The sequence below is a fragment of the Drosophila ananassae genome, chromosome XR (genome assembly GCF_017639315.1).
Source record: "Drosophila ananassae strain 14024-0371.13 chromosome XR, ASM1763931v2, whole genome shotgun sequence".
In the NCBI taxonomy this organism is placed as follows: domain Eukaryota; kingdom Metazoa; phylum Arthropoda; class Insecta; order Diptera; family Drosophilidae; genus Drosophila; species Drosophila ananassae.
This window is the reverse complement of record NC_057932.1, coordinates 5756436-5775963: the sequence shown is the minus strand read 5'-3', so window position 1 is coordinate 5775963 and position 19528 is coordinate 5756436.

The window sequence follows — 19528 nt, the reverse complement described above, 5'->3', positions numbered from 1 at the left end:
GATTGCTACAGAAAGTATATATGTATTGCTATGAACTAGAAGTTGTAGCGGGACTGCTACATAATGTATATATGTATGTATTGCTATTAACGAGAAGTGTATATAAGTGTATAAGTGTATAACTGTAAACTGTCGTTAGTATAAGTCGGTGTTGTTGCTTGTTGTCGGTTCTGGCTCTCTCTCTCTCTTTTGCTCTCATCGCTCTCATTGCTCTTTCAGCGAATTACGAGGGTTGATGCAGATCGCGTGGGATGAGAGCGGAGTCAGTCGAACACCAGAAGCGATCCGACGCGGACATATTCTAATAAATAACAAAACGAAACATAGCAGGCAAAGGTGTTCTTCTTCCGGGAATATTTATTATAACCCTACAATGGTCTCAATTAATTTTCCTCTCTTTTTATTAAAATTTGTATTATGAAAGAGTTTTCCGTTCACACTCACCCCACACTTGGTAATTCCATCGTCGAAAGCGCTTTCTCGGACTTGAGGTGGTTGAAAATTTCGGAACTTGAAAAAAATAAAAAACAAGGAAAATTCTTTAGCATGAAATGCACTAAGGGCCCATGGAAAATATTTTCTTTTCTTCTTCACTTTCGGTTTTAAACCTGCAACTTGTGGAACCACCAGATTTGACCAAAATTTTGGGATCGGATCAGATGTAGGTGATCTCGCAGGGTCTTTTAAGGTCTGCATTGGACATACTAGTTCAGGTCCCCGTTTGTCGACTTGTCCTTTGGAACACTTGCCTGCTGTCGACCGCTGAAAGTGTTCGCTTTCCCGTTTTTTAAACAATTCGGACAAGTATGCCGGTAGTTATTTGGGGCGCCACAGCCGAAACAGAACACTTTGCGCATCATTTGGCATTCTTTGTGTCGATGGCCTTCTTTGCGACAGTTTTAGCATAATAGTGCCATTGCACAGACTTCGCCATTCACTTCGCCTTCTGCGAATTCCTCAGCATCCATCATCTCCTCAACCAACTCGGAAACTTGTTTCCGGAACGGTACCACCTTCTGATAACCCTGGGATTTTCGGACGTCTTCTAAGAAATTTTCCCTGCGCCGGCATATTGCTCTTAAATTCTCTACCGATTGGACTGGAATGTTCAGAATCTCATGCCTTATCTCTGGCCTTAAATTTCTTTTTAAAATTTCCACCACTTCCATTTCGGTTAGTGGCATGTCCAGGTGATCCATTAACTCCTCTATTGCGTCATAGAACGTATCGAATCCTTCCCTTTCCAGCTGCTTCCTATCTCGAATGGCTTCTCGGATATCTAAGTCCGTCCACGCCTCTCTGAATTGCCTCCATAGCGCAGTACAAAGAAAATCCCATCGCAATTCCTGAGTATGTTTGTGGTACCTCCAGTAGAACTCTCTCGCTTTTCCTTCAAATAGAAGGCTAGCATTACTGCTTAGAATTGAAAAATTTCCTTCCAGCGTTTGTCTGGTGAGGGCTTCTACTCGGCAAATAAAGTTATCGACACTAAGACCTTCCGGATTTCCACTAAACCGCAATTTCCAACTATTTAAAATATGGCCTACTTTATCGGGCCTCTGGCTTAGGTCTGAGTGATTACTCCTGGGTGTTTCGCGATTGGACCCTATTGGTTCATCCATACTACCTAATGGAATTTGGCCCAAGGAATTCCTTCCAAGTGCTCCCTCCGGGTTTGAACCTTCTACCGCTGGAAATGATGTCGGAAGATTGGCTTCAATCAATCTAGCCATTCTTTCAGATAATTCTGTCAACAACTCGTTCTGCATGGACTTAACAGCGTCTAAAACTGTATTTTGGATTAACTCTTTCTGCGCCAGTCCCAACGCGGATGCCCCTGATGAGCCACTGGGCGTAGAATCTAACATCTGCCCTCTATTTGACCTAGTGTTTTGAGATGGAGTATCCGATTTTTCGAAGCATACTGTGCTACAAGTAGGACACGTTGTTTTACTTTTGGCATAGCCTGCAATGCAGGACTGATGGAAAACATGACCACATTTGGTTTTGTACGTTTTTCCAACATCTAAGGTGGAATCACATAACGGACACTTTTGTGCCATATTTTTTTCGGGATTTGGCATAACTGGTTAATTTCTAGAATCTAGCAAGGACAGAAAAAAAATAATATATTTAAATGAAAAAATACGGACACGACTATTTAATGACAAATAAACTATTGATAATACTAATATTAAAACTAACTTGCAAATAAATCTAAAAAAAAGTATAGGTAAAAAAAAAATGAAAGCAGGGAGTTCAAACAGATGTGATATTGGATTTCACCGAACGAAAAGGTCGATGAACTTTCCGTTGTATCAGCTGATTCTTTTGCTTCCCACCAAAGGGAATTCAAACAGATGTAATATCCAAACGAAAAGGTCGATGAACTTTCCGTTGCATTCTTTCAGCTGATTCTTCAGCTTCCCACAACTGTCGACTCAAACCAATACAAAACTGACCTATCTTAACTTCGGTTTGATCGAAAACCTCAGAACTTGACCTACATTCGCTAAGGGTTTGATCGCCTGATTTAAAAAAAAAAATTATTTATTTGTTTATTTATTTATTTTTTTGTGTGTTTTTTGTTTTTTAATCACGGCCAGAACCGACATAACTGATCCCCTTGAGATCGCCGAGGTAGGGGCTAATAGCAACCTCATGGGTCTTGTACCCAGGACCGTGTTAGCCACAGGTTGGGTGGGCAAACCAAGCCTCATAACATCTGAGGTCTGGAACACTCGGCAGTGTAGACCGTAGCGAAGGAACCCACTTTTCTATTTTCCCTTAATCCTTTCTCCCGATAGCCAAGATGAGTAGCCGATCTCTTACCAAGAGAAGCTTGCCCCATGCACGCAGTCTTTTATTTTGTGGATAATGAGCAAAAGGCACCTTGGGAGGCGTGGCAAGAACACCACCCCATTAGCTGGCGAGCCAGAGCCGGAAAATTTGTCACACTGCGTGCGGCACCCCTCCCAAATTCAACACTTCGCCTAGGACTTGAATAGCATATCCTATATGGCGTTCAAGCACCCAATCCTCATTGTTACAGTATTTAATGAAGTTTCATCAACTCAAATTAAGGCAAGTGGTATGCTGAATTTACCCTTTGATTACATAGCCCGCAATGTCAATATAAGCTTGACTACTTTCGGCACATCGATTGATGTACCGTTTGCTTAACTTAATCATTAGAGATTAACAACTTTCTTAAATTTGTATATGGATGGCCGATCCCTATGAGAATTTCACTATCGAATTAATTTTCTACTAAAAATGTTGCATCTTTAAAAATCGCAAGGTTTTGCCATTTTCGATCGATCAGTTGCAGTAATAAGAAATAGACGACCGATCACGGCCGTTCCAACATATATTGCCCGCAAATGTAAAAAGAAGCTAAGCTTAAAAATATATAATTATGCATCTTATAAAAGATAACTTTCTCCAAAATAGAGTTTTGAACTACAACCAACCAACCGGGTTCGTTACTCAGAGCCCATAACCGTGGATCTTTAAATACCCTCAACATGCTGCTCCCGTCGAAAGGACCACCAGAAGGATCCCTTACCCAACTAGCGTTAGCATGCTGCGGCCGACAGAATGACCCTCCGATTAGGGATAATTTAACCGATTTACAATCTATACACAACCGAGGCTAACCATCCGTAGCTGGCCCTCAACTCCCATCCCGCACACCTCTCCTCATTCTGGCCTCAACGAACCGAACCTAACCCTCTAAGACTACTTTTCAAAATAATAGTAACAAATTATTCAAATAATTAAGTTAATGAATGCTTCTAAGCTCAAATATATGCTTTAAAATATCGTAGAATCTTCGGTTCACCTGTAAGGTGAGAAGAAAGGTAAGCAGGGCTGAAGGCACGCTTGGGGCTTTGAGTGGAAAAATAACATTTTCAAGTAATGAATATTTATTTTATTTTTTTTTACGGTATTCTACAAAACAGTTTTTATTCGCTGTGCAGCATAAATGAAGACTGCATTTCGTGCATATGCATTGCATTTTTAAATTTTTACAGTGATTGCAACTTCTTTTTCCACTGTTTCGATCCAAACAATGTGGGAAATGGTTTAGGTATAATATCAATTAGGTGATAAAAAATACGTGTTGCGGCATCCCTAGTTTTTGCTCTGATATGAAAGCGTCCCATTAGGCCGTCCATGAGATCTACGTCGCCCATGTGAGCATTATACTCATGCACAATTTGGGGACAATCAATTGAAATGTGACGTTTAGCCTTTCTGTCAAAGCGATAAGCCTTTGCAGTTCTTTCACGAGGGTTTGTTTTTTTCGAATGTAACTCCAGAGTACATTGGTTATATCGACACCATATGAGGACACAACGTACTCAGTCGAAAAACTCGTTGGCAATTTGTTGATGGCAATATCGTTTGATAGTTTGCAATAGGGGATACGGTTTCCTCTCACCGTGCCAAGCCTATAAATACCTACCGCTCTTAGATAAACCACCAAGGCAAAGATGTATAAACATTATCAAAGTAAGTTATGTGATTCTTAAATCTTTCTACGGTTTGTGTTAAAAGCGATACAATGTTGGCTGACGCACCAAGTTCTGGGTGACCAGGTAAGTCCACATTATCACCTGCACCACTGTAGATCTCAAAGAGGTATGCGTATACGAATGAATCGCCCAATACAAATAGTTATACCGAACCCGGTTTGCCATTTTCTATAATATTTCTAATTCTTTTAAGTAAAATCACTCCATAAACAGATACAAACACATAAATTGCAATGAATTGTGAGATTATCAGCTAGCAACAAGCTTTATGCGCGAAAAAACATATGCTTTATGTAATCCTAAGCATAAGTGCCGTTAAGAGCTTCGGAGATCTTTAAAGCTGAGATTTATAATTCAATATGCTTTTTTTCAACCGCCAAAAATTATTTAAACGATTAAAAAGCTGTTAGTTTATTTGTTAGGGCCAAAAACGTAATACGTGCCTTCAGGCAGGCTTACGTCTTAGAGGGCTAACTCAGAGCGGCCAATAAGAAAAACACAGGAAAATGTTAGTTAGGCCTACCAACCAACCAATACTTCCGCGAGTCTAAGCTCGACGACAGTGTCTGCATAATGCTCTACGGAGGAAAAATTATTATTTGACCAAATGTTACAAATACAGTGATGGAAAAAATAATAGATACGAATTTTTGGGATCTTTGGGATTAAATACGTATTTTTAATAAGGATCGTGGTAATGAGTGGAAATTTTAATTTTTCCTTGATAAATATACATCTACCTTTCATACTAGAAAACAAAAATGCATTTAGCTTTATTCATTTAGCTAAAAAATTATACTAAAGTTAAATTTTATGTTTTTGACCTGGAAATAAAAATATATATGAAACTCCTAATCTGTATCCAAATTGACTACTTTAGCAAAATTTACCATAAACTTTTTTCAGTTTTAATATTTTCTTGCGCTACCAAGGTTTTTCAAAACTGCAGCACACATACGAATCAATGAGCTCCACCAGATTGGAGCACATTGCTGGCTCAATGGAGTAATGGAGTTGCTCAATGGACTATATCCCACAAATGCACCTTATTTTTTGGTTGAAACGGATGACTGATGACTGAGCTGGCCAATCCATAACGTCGACTTTATAATCCTAGAATCATTTCTTCTTAAGCTTGGATGTGTGTTTGGGATCGTTATCATGCATAAATTCCTACTTCAAAGGCATTTCCTTTTCGGCATAACGTCCTTCATTATGTTTACATAGTCTGTAGCCTTGTACTCAATAATGTGGACCAACACCTGAAGCAGAGAAACATCCCCATAGCATTATATTGGCACCTCCGGGTTTGATCGCCTTTTTGGTGTATTTGGGATCAAATTCCTTACTTTTTGGGCGTCTAACATGGGGATCCAAACAAATCAATGTATGTCTCATCGAACCAAAGGACATTTTTCCAGGTTTTGCGGGTCTGTTGGATTTTGAAACTCTTCTTGCTGAATGAGCTTTCAAGCCGCGCTCAATCTGCCTATTGCGAATGGTGCGACTCGTTACGAATGCGTTCTTATAGTTTTTAAGATCCTTCGAAGAAAGAAATGGCTCCTTTTTCGACTTCCTTATAAGGATTGTGTTAAATTTTGTAGAAGTTGCTCGATTTCTCCTGTTTATCTTTATGGTGGATAACAGAAAACACTTTTTTTTAGCATTCCAATAGTTTGACAATTTGTCCCATGGATTGGCCTTCTGCTCTTAATATGAGGATTAGAATACGGTGCAATGTGCTTCACGACCCATTTTGATGCTTTTAACAAAATTAAATAAAAAATTGTACAAAAAATTTGACTTATGTTGGACTTATGTTTCGTTTCTGATCCTGATGGGATTACTCTTTCCAGAACTTTGCCCCTTTCTGACCCTGAGGATCCATATCATCCCACTCTTGAGCTTTCAATCGAAAACAACTCCTTAATTGACCTTAAGTCTACAGTTAAATCTTATAAAGTTCGTTTCTTCCGTAAGGCTGATTTTATGAAATTAAATAAGTTAATCTTGGAATTTGATTGGTCTAATTTACTGGCATGTGAGGATATAAACATCGCATAACAAAAATTGTATTTCACCTTAAACTCATTTTTCGACGCTTGTGTCCCGTGGAAATATCCGTCCGCCTCAACGAATCCGCCTTGGTATACAAGGCATCTTATCAGCTTAAAGAATAGTATGAGTAGACTTTTAAATAAACATAGATTATCTGGCTGTACAGTTTTATTCAAGATACTTAGTAGCTCGTTCCAATTTCACCGTGCATAACGCAGAATGTTATAGGAGTTATATTCGCCGCTGCAGGATTCAGTTCACTCAGGATCCGAAGCAGTTTTATAACTTTGTAAACACTAAGCGTAAACATGTATCTTTTCCCGCACTGCTTTCGTTTGAGAACTCTTATGCGAACACTGATCAGGCAATGGCCGATCTCTTTGCACAGTTTTTTCAAACTACGTATTCACCTAGCTGCAGTTTAGCTCAGCCCAAAACTTATAATATCCAATCAGCCAACCTTATATTTTGCCCATCTTTCGATCAAAGTGGTGTGTTATCGGATCTTCTTAAGGTCAATCCCGTGTATTCGCCAGGCTCTGATGGAGTACCAGGCTGTGTTCTGATGAACTGCGCCAAGACCCTGTGCAAACCGCTCGTTAAACTCTTTAATCTATCGCTGGAAACTTCGATCTTTCCCCTTATGTGGAAGGAATCCTTCATTATTCCGCTGCATAAAAAAGGAAAAAAAATCCGACGCTGCAAATTATAAATTGTCAGCGACTCCAAAGCTTTTTGAAAAACTTATCACTCCACATTTGCAACACCTATGTAGTTTAATAATAACTCCGTGCCAGCATGGCTTCATGAAGCGCCGCTCCACCACTACCAACTTATTGGAGCTCACATCTTTTATCACGTATGGCTTCCGGAATGGCTTACAAACAAACGTCATTTACACTGACTTCAGTAAAGCATTTGACTTTGTTAACCATTCGCTTCTTATAAGTAAACTCAATCTTTTGGGATTCCCAACTGATCTTCTTATCTGGATTTCGAGCTACTTATCTGGGAGAACCCAACGTGTTTTCTTTAAAGATGTTTCCTCGCGTTTAGTCCGCGTGATAGGTAAAAAAATCCCGAAGTTTATTAGCCATATTAGCCAGATATTAGCCATATTCGTTAAAAAGAAAAACGCCAAACATCGTGAATGGGAAGGCAATTGCACCTAGTGGAGAACCATGCTCCAAATTTATCGCCGTGATCCCTCCAGTACCCGTTCAGAGGGAACGTCATCAAAGGAATAGAAAAGGCTCCGCAGTAGCCCTACATGCAAATCGAATCGCTGCAGATTAGGACAAAAATTAATTAGCCGAACCTATCATCACCTCAGCACACCGAAAACTAAAAACCAAAAACTTATAAGAAAGCAAACAAAGAAAATTTATAAAAAAGTTTGATTCTAAAATGCCAACTAAAAATTAATAACTCCAACTCATATTAAGAAGAAAACCTTACCACGAAAAAACTTTTAAAGAACCTACTACCACCACTACCACTACCACTACCAACTTACTGGAGCTAACATCTTTTATCACGGATGGGTTCCGGAATGGCTTACAAACAGATGTCATTTACACTGACTTCAGTAAAGCATTTGACTCTGTCGACCATTCGCTTCTTATAAGTAAACTCAGTCTTTTGGGATTCCCAACTGACCTCCTTATCTGGATTTCGAGCTACTTATCTGGAAGAACCCAACGTGTCTTCTTTAAAGATGTTACCTCGCGTCTAGTCCGCGTCACATCTGGGGTGCCTCAAGGAAGCCATCTTGGACCCTTACTTTTTACACTTTTTATTAATGACTTGCCCCTTGCCTTAACTGATTCACTCGTACTTATGTACGCTGATGACGTTAAGCTTTGTCTTCAGTATAAATTCACTAGTGCCCAATCTAGACTTCAATCCGATTTGGATAAATTTCAAAATTGGTGTTTTGCAAATAACCTAAAGCTTAATGGATCGAAATGTAAACTCATGTCCTTTTATCGAACTAGTCCTCACCAGGCTATGTACTTTCTCTATGGGAACGCTTTAGAACGATTAACTCAGGTTAATGATCTGGGAGTCCTTTTAGATTTGAAACTTAAATTTACCGACCATATATCTACCATGGTTAATAAAGCTATGGGTGTGCTTGGCTTTATTAAAAGATGGTCAAAAGAATTTAATGACCCGTACATAACAAAAACGTTATATACATCATTGGTTCGTCCGATTCTTGAGTATGGATCGTGTGTCTGGAGTCCTCAATATGGAGTACACCGAGATCACATAGAATCTGTACAAAAAAACTTCCTGATTTTCGCCCTTAGGGGACTTAATTGGGATGCAAATCTTCACCTTCCCACTTATCATAGTAGACTTTTATTAATCAACTTACCATCATTAACAAATCGTAGAACGATGCTGGGTGTTATGTTTCTATATAATCTTATATATGGTAATGTAGACAGTCAGCATTTACTAACACGCTTAAATTTTAACGTTCCTAGTAGAAGGACTAGAAACTTCCGTCCTCTACTCCTTAGCCATTGTAATTCGACATATGCCCAACACGATCCGTTCAGGGTATTATGTTCGGACTACAATGGTCTCTACCACACCTTGCCACTTTGCTCCACTAACAATCTTAAATCCTTTATACTAAACGCCTTATCTATGCAACACTCTTCCTCGTAATATCTTACCCCTACTCTTCTCCTAAACGTTCTCGGATCTATCCCCGCGATTCGAGCCGTACGTTATGCGGCAGCGTCCCTCGGTCGGTTGGACGGGAGGTGGGCTGTACGTATGCAGTGGGAACCGCGCGAAACCTAGAATTGTAAGAAGAAATGAAAGCATATTAATTTTTAGGAATCCTCAAGCCAAACTCATTACTTAACAACATAAGCTCCAAAACTCCGTGGAAAAATAAATTAGGGACATACTTCAATAGAACTTAGCTAGGTTGGTTAAGCAAATCGTTAATTAAAAAAAAATAGACTTTTCAAACTTTTCAGATAAAATTATTAAAATGGAACTAGCTCTGAACATCGGCGAGTTAGATAAATTACCAGATATAGTGCGGACAACAAATTGGACTTTCCACAGGACAAGATCGAATACTCATTTTTCCGTTACCGAGCGTTTTCGGGAGCTTTAATTATTGTTTCAAATCTAGGCTTAAATAAAAACAAGCTCTGTTAATTTCCATAAATGAAAACAATTTATTTTTATGACTTGATTTGGTTTGTATATATAATATTAAGACATATTTGATCTGTGCAGGGTTGAAGACCGAATTTAGCAGTAAGGGACGCAGGAGCGCGACTCAACGCTTGATGCTGCGGACCGATCGAGAGATACCGCGAGAGAAATAGACAACAGAGACATAAAGATAAAAGAAAAGATAAACAAATTCAATCAATTATTGCCGGCCAAACTTTTCAGCGGCTGCTTGACCCGACATACTCCCCCCGTTGGAATATGAGCTTTCAACAGCATAATGAAGGGGCAGCAGCCACAATTCGTTGACTGCCCGCCTTGTAGCTCCGGACGCTGTCCTCAGCAGCGCATCCGACACACTCCGTCATCGTCGTCTTCATTCTCATTGTCATTGCAGCTTGGCGATGGCATCTCGGTAGCCATTTCGCTGCCAAAGTCAAAGAGCGGCATCACATCCACTCTGGATGAATTCGCCCGACATAAAGCAGCTCGTAAAATAATCCAGCTTCAATTAGAAAATCAACTGGCTGAGCCTGGTGAAAATGAAGATCCGCTAGCTTTACATTGGCGGGAATTTTCCAAGAGCTGACGTCTAATGCAAAATTGGGTTGAAGGTCAGTGATTTGGAGGCCACGATCGCAGTTACTTGCGCAGAGTAGTCAGATCATTGGGATTGCAAGCTTACTTGCACAGAAAACCCATCTGTAGAGAACCCTTATCTTCCGCGGCTGCAGCTGATTCGCCAGCCTTGAAGTGACTAGATGCACCTGCGAGCCAGAATCGAGCAGCACTCGGTAGGGCAGTAGAACTCCGGAGTGGTTCCTGACCAGAATATTGACAGTGGCTAGCATCACAACATTACCAAAACGATCCTTGGTGACGAGAGAATTGACGGCGGCGAACGCTGGACGAGAAACAGCGTCGCTAGATGCGGAAAGCTCGGGAGAGGCGTGTTGGCCTTGAGCTGACGAATTGCCACCAAAACGCAGCAGACTGCTAATCAGAAGTTAAGCGAAAACATATACAATTATGCATCTTATAAAAGATAACTTTATCCAAAATAAAGAGAGTCTTGAATTACAACCGAACCGGGTTCGTTACTCAGAGCCCATAACCGTGGTTCTTTAAATATCCTCAACATGCTGCCCCCGTCTAAAGGTCCTCCAGAAGGATCCCTTACATAACTAGCCTCAGCATGCTGCGGTCGAAAGAATGACCCACACAGGAATAATTTAACCGATTTACAATCTACACACACCCAAAGCTAACCATCCGTAGCTGGACCTCAACTCTCATCCCGCGCATGCTGGCCTCAGCGAACCGAACCTAACTCAGAGCGGCCCATAAGAGAAACCCAGGAAAATATTAGTTAGGCCTTCAAAAGGTTATTTCCGAACTCCGAAACCTACCAATACTTCCGCGAGTCTAATCGTGACGACAGTGTCTGCATAATGCTTTACGGAGGAAAAATTATTATTTCACCAAACGTTATATACAGTAATGGGAAAAAAAATATATACGAATTTTCACTTTGGGTTTAAATACGTAGTTTTAATAAGGATCGTGGTAATGAGTGGACATTTTAATTTTTCCTTGATAAATATACATCTACCTTTCATACTAGAAAACAAAAATGCATTTAGCTTTATTCATTTAGCTAAAAAATTATACTAAAGTTAAATTTTATGTTTTTGACCTGGAAATAAAAATAGATACGAAACTACTAATCTGTATACAAATTGACTAGTTTAGCAAAATTTACCATGAAATTTTTTCAGTTTTAATATTTTGTTGCGTTACCAAGGTTTTTCAAAGCTGCAGCATACCTACGAAGCATAGAACTCTACCAGATTGGAGCACATTGCGGGCTCAATGGAATACCACTCTTCCTGGACTTTATCCCACTTTATGTTTCCATAGTCTGTAGACTTATACCCAATAATTTAGACCAACACCTGAAGCAGAGAAACATCGCCATAGCATTATATTGCCCCCTCTGGGTTTGAACGCCTTTTTGGTGAATTTGGGATCAAATTCCGTATTTTTTGGGCGTCTAACATGGGATCTACCATCAGATCCAAACAAATCAATGTTTGTCTCATCCGACCAAAGGATATTTTCGGACCAAAGGACCAAAGGGCGCCAAAGGCGGGTCTGTTGGTTTTTGGCAAATCACAGTCGCCTTTCGATATGCCTCTTGCTCAAAAAAGGAACTCTTCTTGCTGAATGTACTGTCAAACCGCGCTCAATCTGCCTATTGCGAATGGTGCGACTCATTACGGATGCGACCATATGGTTTTTAAGATCCCTCGAAGAAAGGAATGGCTCCTTTTTTGACTTCCTTATAAGGGTTGTGTTAAATTTTGTAGAAGTTGCTCGATTTCTCCTGTTTATCTGTATGGTGGATAACAGAAAACAATAACTTTTTTTTTTAGCATTCCAATAGTTTGACAATTTGTCCCATGGATTGGCCTTCTGCTCTTAATATAAGGATTAGACTACGGTGCAATGTGCTTCACGACCCACTTTGATGCTTTTAACAAAATTAAATGAAAAATTGTACAACCAATTGCTGTAGTAGCAATAATAAAAATAATCAAAACCATACCTTTTTTTTAATTTAAAGGAAGAATAACCACAGATATATACATAGACCACAGAGATATATATCACTAATAATTATATAAAATAATATTAAATATTACCAAATTATTAAATAAAACGTCAATAACAACAGCACTAGAGACTAGGCAACCACATCAAGAGCACCGTGCACCGGACGCAATATGATGCTTTGGCACCAATAAGAGTCACACAGATCGAAAGACAAATGCGCTGAGTGAGCATTGATTATGCTTGGGATCGTGGGAAAGCAAAAAAAAAACAGCAATATATTGCAAGCTAAATAAACTTAATGGCAAGTGCATCCTCTTTATTAATGATAATAATCATAATTTTTAATTCAAAATGTGAACTTAAATAAATAAATCGTAAAATATTTTTTGTTTAACATATTTATAGAATGTTACCATAATTTTTTAACTGGCGCCCTAACAGGGACCTGGTTAAAACCGCTAAAGGATACAAATTCTAAATCTCGACCTAGACCGATGTACGACTAATATTCGCTTATAAAAAAACAGCCATCACGATCACGATTTGGAAGTGAACAAGTGCCGTTAAAAAAATAGAGGGATTGTTCCTAGTGGAAAAACCAGGCTCCAATTTTTAACGCCGTGATCCCTCCAGTACCCGTTCAGAGGAAACACGATCCAGGAATAAAAGCTTCGCAGTAGACCCCAATGCAAGAGGAACCGCTGCAGCGTGGGACAAAATCTAGTTAATTAAAATTTAAAACTAAAAGAATTTATAAGCAAACAAACAAGGAATATTTATAAGAAACTTCGATCCTAAACTAAAAAATTTTTTTGAAGAACCCAAAATTTTGAGAAAAAAGGAAAGCATAATTATTTTTCGAAAATATCAAGCAAAACCCTCAAATTAATAACATAAACTCCAATGGGAAGGAAACCTTTATGAAGATTTAAAGCTATATTTTTAATAAAAACATTAAGATATCCGACCTTTTAAGACCAAATCCCACTATTTAAAACTCCATTAACTCAACCCACCCCACCTAATCAAACTCTTGCAACCCAATCAGAAGCGAAAGCTTCCTTTAACCTAAACCCCAGCCAAAGCCATCACTCATGGACGTAGATAATTCAATATGCAACCAGAGGTGGATGATTTGATATCATAATATTTGCAAACAGCGGAAGAGAATGGTAAAAAAAAACTGGAGAAAGAAGCTTCAAGGAAACCTATTTTTATTAAACCGTGCATCTTTATCCTATTTAAGTGTAACTACGGGGCACGGAAAATGTCTTTATTTTTTAATCAACTCGGGCGGAAATAAAAATTACATTTAAATGCAGCTTGTGTCAAGTCCAAAATCCAATAGTAACAATCTTACAGTAAACTCAGTAGGACCGAATAGTGAAATAAAAGAACATACAATTTATAAACTCTCTAACATTTCCGATACCTCACTAATATTCGTTCCATTAAATACACTGAACTTCACTGTCTTTCGTGGAACGACACTATGAATAAACTAGGAGCAATAGGCGATAAAAACGATGTTCAGATATTGGAAAAGAATAGGAAAATGGAATTGCACCAACTAGCGGTACAAGCTATAAACAAAATCGGCACAACTTACGATCATATGGCCGAAACTCAAAATGAAATAATATACAGATTGACCAATACTCATAAAAACCTATTTTCTGACCCCGAAACCAAAGTACATTACTGCCACCAGAGTTGTAAAAGAACTTAGAATTTTCTCCAATACCCTACTGAAAACACTACTCACTACGGAAACACTATCCGGCATCGCTTAGGCAAGAAGGAGAAAAGCAAATTCAAGAAATGCTAGAAGATGGCATTATGGGACCCTCACGGTCACCCTATAACGCACTAGTTTTGATGGTCCCGAAAAAAATCGACCCTAATGAAAAACATATAGGCTAGTTATTGATAATAAAAAGATCAACGAAGTCACAATATCCGATCGATACTCCATCCCCGAAATAGGAGAAATAATTGCAATTACAATTAAGAAACAATCGATTTTTCTCAGTAAAAGAATTAAAATTCTTGAATTCTAAAAATTCGCCAGCAATTCTTAAGAAAGAGTTTTTTACCCAACAAAAAGCCAATATGAGATACAAATCGACAAATGACACTTTGTCTTATACGACATGAGAAGAAGGAGTTAAAATCAACATCGAGAAAATGAAAGCAATTTAAAACTTCCCGTTACCAAAAACACTACAAGAACTTGAATCATTTTTAGGAATGACAAGCTAGTAAAAGTGATTCATTAGGGACTGCGTCACGATAGATAAGCCCCTAACTGTCCTCCTAAGGAGAGAAGACGGACGCGTATCCAAATACAAGTCAAGCAGAATAGCCATTTACCTAGACAAAAAAGCTACGGGTGCATTCGAAAAACTTAAAAACACACTTATCTCTAGGGATGTAACACTAGCGTACCTAGACTTCACGAAGGAATTCCAACTTACTTTGACTTTTTCGAATAGTGCAAATAATCATAATGCCAAGGTTAAACGCTGGAGAAATATTAAAAATAAAAAATAAGTCTTACACAGAATAGGAAATCATAAATATACTCCGAGTCCGATTAGATCCTAGAATTATCAACGATATCCACAAATCAGAAGAAATAATGTGAAAAATTCGAGCAATTTGCCCTACACACTTCAAGTCTTAAAAAATCAGCTTTACTAGTAATCAGTTTGAAGATGTACCCTCAAAAACAATATAGAATCAGATTATTACATTAGAGCACAAAAGGGCACACAGGGACGGGAACGAAAATAAAACACAGATACTTAAGAAATATTTCGTCCCACAAGCTGAAAAAAAATCAAAGCAATAGTCCAATCCTGTCAAACCTGTAGAGAATCCAAATACGATAGATACCCAACATAAGGGGTAATCCAACCAACTCCTATCCCTTAGTTCCCAGGAGAATTCATCCACATAGACTTTTATATAACGGAAAGGAATTATATTTTAACTGGTCTCTACAAATTCTCAAATTCTTTAAATACGCCCAAATAAAGATTTTCAATTCAAGGCCTTCAAAACTCTTTAGAGAGATATGCTGATAGTTTTCGGCATGCCCAAGTGGGCATGGTAGTAGTAGTAATGGATAACGAACGCGACTTAAACTCGGCCGCAGTCAAATTCCTTTTGGAAGATCAGTGGTCAAGTAGAAAGAATTCATTCTGCACTCACTGAAATCATGAGATGCATAAAAAATGATAACGGCAGCCTCACGTTCGACGACTTCATTTTTAAACAAATTGAAGAATTCAATAAGTCCATCCACCGAAATTAAAGACACAATAAAAAAGAAAAGCTAACTTAGCCAAAGTTGATATACCCTGGCAGTTAGGTAGCAGCTTATATTATTATATAAGTTAAAACCTAAAATGTCAAATACTAAATAATACTGAATTAGCTAATAAAACGCTAAGTCCAGCCACACCCGCATAAGTTCTTAATAACAACTGCAAAAGACCTTACACAACCACATTGAGTGCACCGTGCACCTTATGCAATATGATGCCATGACACCAATAAGGATCACATGGATCGAAAGACACGTACGCTGAGTATCGTGGGAAAGCCAACAGAAACAAAACACCAAAATATTTGGCAAGCTCAGTGAACCCAATAGAAAGTGCATCTAGCAACAACACAGTGCAGATGCATTGACCAATTAGGAGAAAAGCAATGGACTTCAGTTACAGCAACAACATCCGCTACCAATGACATAAAGAGACGCCTGCAGCAGCAGAAACCGCGACTGAGGTCGCGAAAGCGATGGAGCAACGCTTAAATTTGGTTAGGAATTATAACAATAATAATTGTGAGTTCTAATTCTAAACTCCAATAAACAAAACGAAAAAAATATTTATATATTTTTTACAAAGAATATTACTTTAATCTTTGAATATAGACATTCACTTAATATATAAATATAATCTTTTATATTCGTTTTTACCATTAATTATTGTTTTCTATTCTGTTTTTCTGTTTTCTTAGCAAGATTTATATTTTTCACTTAAAAGCTATGCTTACAGTGCTATCATCATTCGGCGATAGTCTCAAACGGTTACAAATTAGCCAAAGAAATAGTTTGGCATCGAAACTTTTTTAAAATAGTTTTATGAACTGGGTCTACAAATATATGTAATTTTTGTGCCAAAAATGTCTTAGACTTCTAGCTCTATCTTTTATATCTCTAATCTAGCTCTAGCTCTATCTATATCGCTCTATCTAGCTCTATCTTCAATAGTGGAAAAAATTAAAAAATCATCGACCCAAATTGTGATGAATCATTATCAAAATTATGAGCAAACATAACATTTGGGGTGGCGAGAAGGAAACTAACTTCAGGCGGAGGCGAAGTTAATATACCCTGGCAGTTAATGTTGTGCCATTTCGAATCGTTCAGGTCTATGGCGGCTATAGGATATAGTCGGACAATCGTTATGTGTACAAAGTCCCAACCCTCTAACACCAAAGTTATGGCATTTCCGATCAATCAGTTATATTGCAGCTATAGGATGAAACTTAGAGACTAGTTTTCGGTTTCGGTCTAAGTTTTGTCAGTGACCGTAGATTTAGGTCGACACTCGTTTGCGACTTTCATTTATGTCAGCTGTGTAGAGTATAAAGTGTAGGACCCAAGGATCTGGCTGGAGGAACTGTTGCATTGCATTTTACTGAAGATATTCAAAAGATAGAACTCAAGTAGTTTATGCGTAGACTGTAGAAGAAGGATTTTGATTTTATGAATGAGGCCAACTAGTCAGACTCTGTCGTACGCTTGGTAAACGTCGAAGAATATCACATTGCATTAATCGTTTTTCGTTTCATATATCTGTTGTTATCCGGTTAACCAGCTCTATTGTGCTATGACTTTCGCAGAATCCAAATTGATGTGCCGGAATAGTTACAGTTTACAAAGTGACTCATTTTATTTAAAAATCAACAGAACAATGTGTCGGGTCAAGCAGCCGCCAGAAAGAAGTTTGGCCGGCAATAATTTATTGAGTTCGTGATGTCACTCTCTTTTGTACTTATGTTCGCATCGCCCGCTCTCGTGCATTCGATCGGCCACCTGCATCTGCCGTCATGCACTAGCGTTTGTCTCGCTCTCTCCCGGGCTCTCTCGATTGCTCCGCAGCTTCAAGCGTTGAGCCGCGCTCCCGTTTTGTATTCTAATTCGGTTTTCCCCCCCCTCGCAGTCGAATCTATCCATAAACAATTTTGTAAAATGACAAAACATTCTAAATAAATTGTATGAAATTGAACTGTGCTTGTTTTTACTAAAACATTAAATATAGCTCCCGAAAACGCTCGGTAAGTGAATACAATGTTTTTACATCTCGTGTTTCATAACGCAAAACGATGGCTGTCAAGTTTTGCGAATCATTCGACGACTTCTTCATCGGTATTTTCGATGTCATGATGCGTATGAAGCAAAGCTAGCCCAACTAGTCCTTATTGAAGCGCGGTCGTCCTAAGTCATGTATTTATGCGGCGTAGATAAGAGAAAGAAGGTTCAGAGCTTGCGTTTGTTACGGGAAGTGTACAGAATTCTCAGAGATAGGTGTGGATTGTTGGAAATTTCGCAGCCTTCAATTGTTTGTTGTTGCTGCCAATGACATTGCCAGTAGCTCATCATCTTTGAATTTCCAATTTTTGTACGCTTATGTCATCATCCAAAAGATTCCCGAATCTTTCTATTAAGCATCCAATTAGATCATCGATTTCGATTTCTTTTAACGTCCCAATCATTTTTTATGCCTTTGCCAAATCAATATCTTTCGTTTGAAGAACTTCGCTCAGCGATTGGGTGAGCGATAGAATTTTGCTAAGACAGAAGAGCCCAAAGAACTTGCACACAGCCAATATAAGAATTATTCCTCTGCCTGCTGTTTCTCTGTTCTTCCACTCAATGATTTTTGACAGAGCTTCGATAATCAACGCTAACTTCGCAACAAATTGAAGGGCATAAGTGGTGGGCCAAATCTCATTTCCCATAACTTGTGAGTATAGGGCCAGAAATTCTGCTGCAGCGCCTCCGGCTCATGCAACGTTATTATATTTGTACGAAAATTCTACTTCTACATAATAATTGACAAGATAAAATGATTACCTTAACTTTTCCCGACCGGGAATTCATCGAAAACAATAGTGTAAAACTTAGCACGAGCCATAATTCTGAATAGTTTTACTGGTAAGGTCGCTCTTGAAGGTGTGCTCCCAATGTGATGCTCTAGAGTTGTGTCACCATAATCGATTCTGAATCTCAAAGCCTCAAAGAAAAGCCTTAAAATTCCCTTCGATTTGCACGGGCGTTTTATTTTTACAAATATCTCCGTCATCTCTTTGCTGTGGATTGTGATAGTCTCTTACGAAGTCCTTCCCAGTTTCCATTGCATTCTTATGGTATATATTTTGAGAATGGTGGCTGCGCGACAAGTACCCAAAGCCAAAGCCTGGAGTATTCCCCCGATAACCTCTTTGATTCCGAGGCGCAATAGACAATTGCCCATGGACACAATATGGAGTTCAATTTAGAAAACGCCATTCCCACTCCACATGGATATGAAAATGGGAAGACTACTGAAATGCCAAGGTTTGTATCCAAATATTCTGGCTACGCATTAAGTTTTTATAGCTATGAAAATTTGATAAGTATTTCGTTTCTCTTTATTATGTCCAAAAACATTTTCTTTTCTAAGCTCGCAACTCACTTTGATAGAAATTTTTTTAAAGATTTTTTGACTAAAATAGTACTGTTTTCCTGTCATAGTTCAACTAAATTGAACTTATCGTTGATAGTTCCTGTATTTTATTGTTGTCGTACAGGTCACTCCTGAGGAATCTTTTTTTTTTGCTGGCGTTGGCCTTTTTTGACTGGCGTGGACTTCGGGATTTCTTTTAATTTGCAGATAACGACTAGACTATCAATGATGCGGTATTTAATTGATTGGAAAATTTCGCACCCTGAGAATCTTTCGTAGTTTTTATTTTGGCTGCTGTTGAAAAGGTCGAAGATTCCGGTGTGTTATTAGAAAAACTTAAGCTACGTAAGAAAAACGTTAACT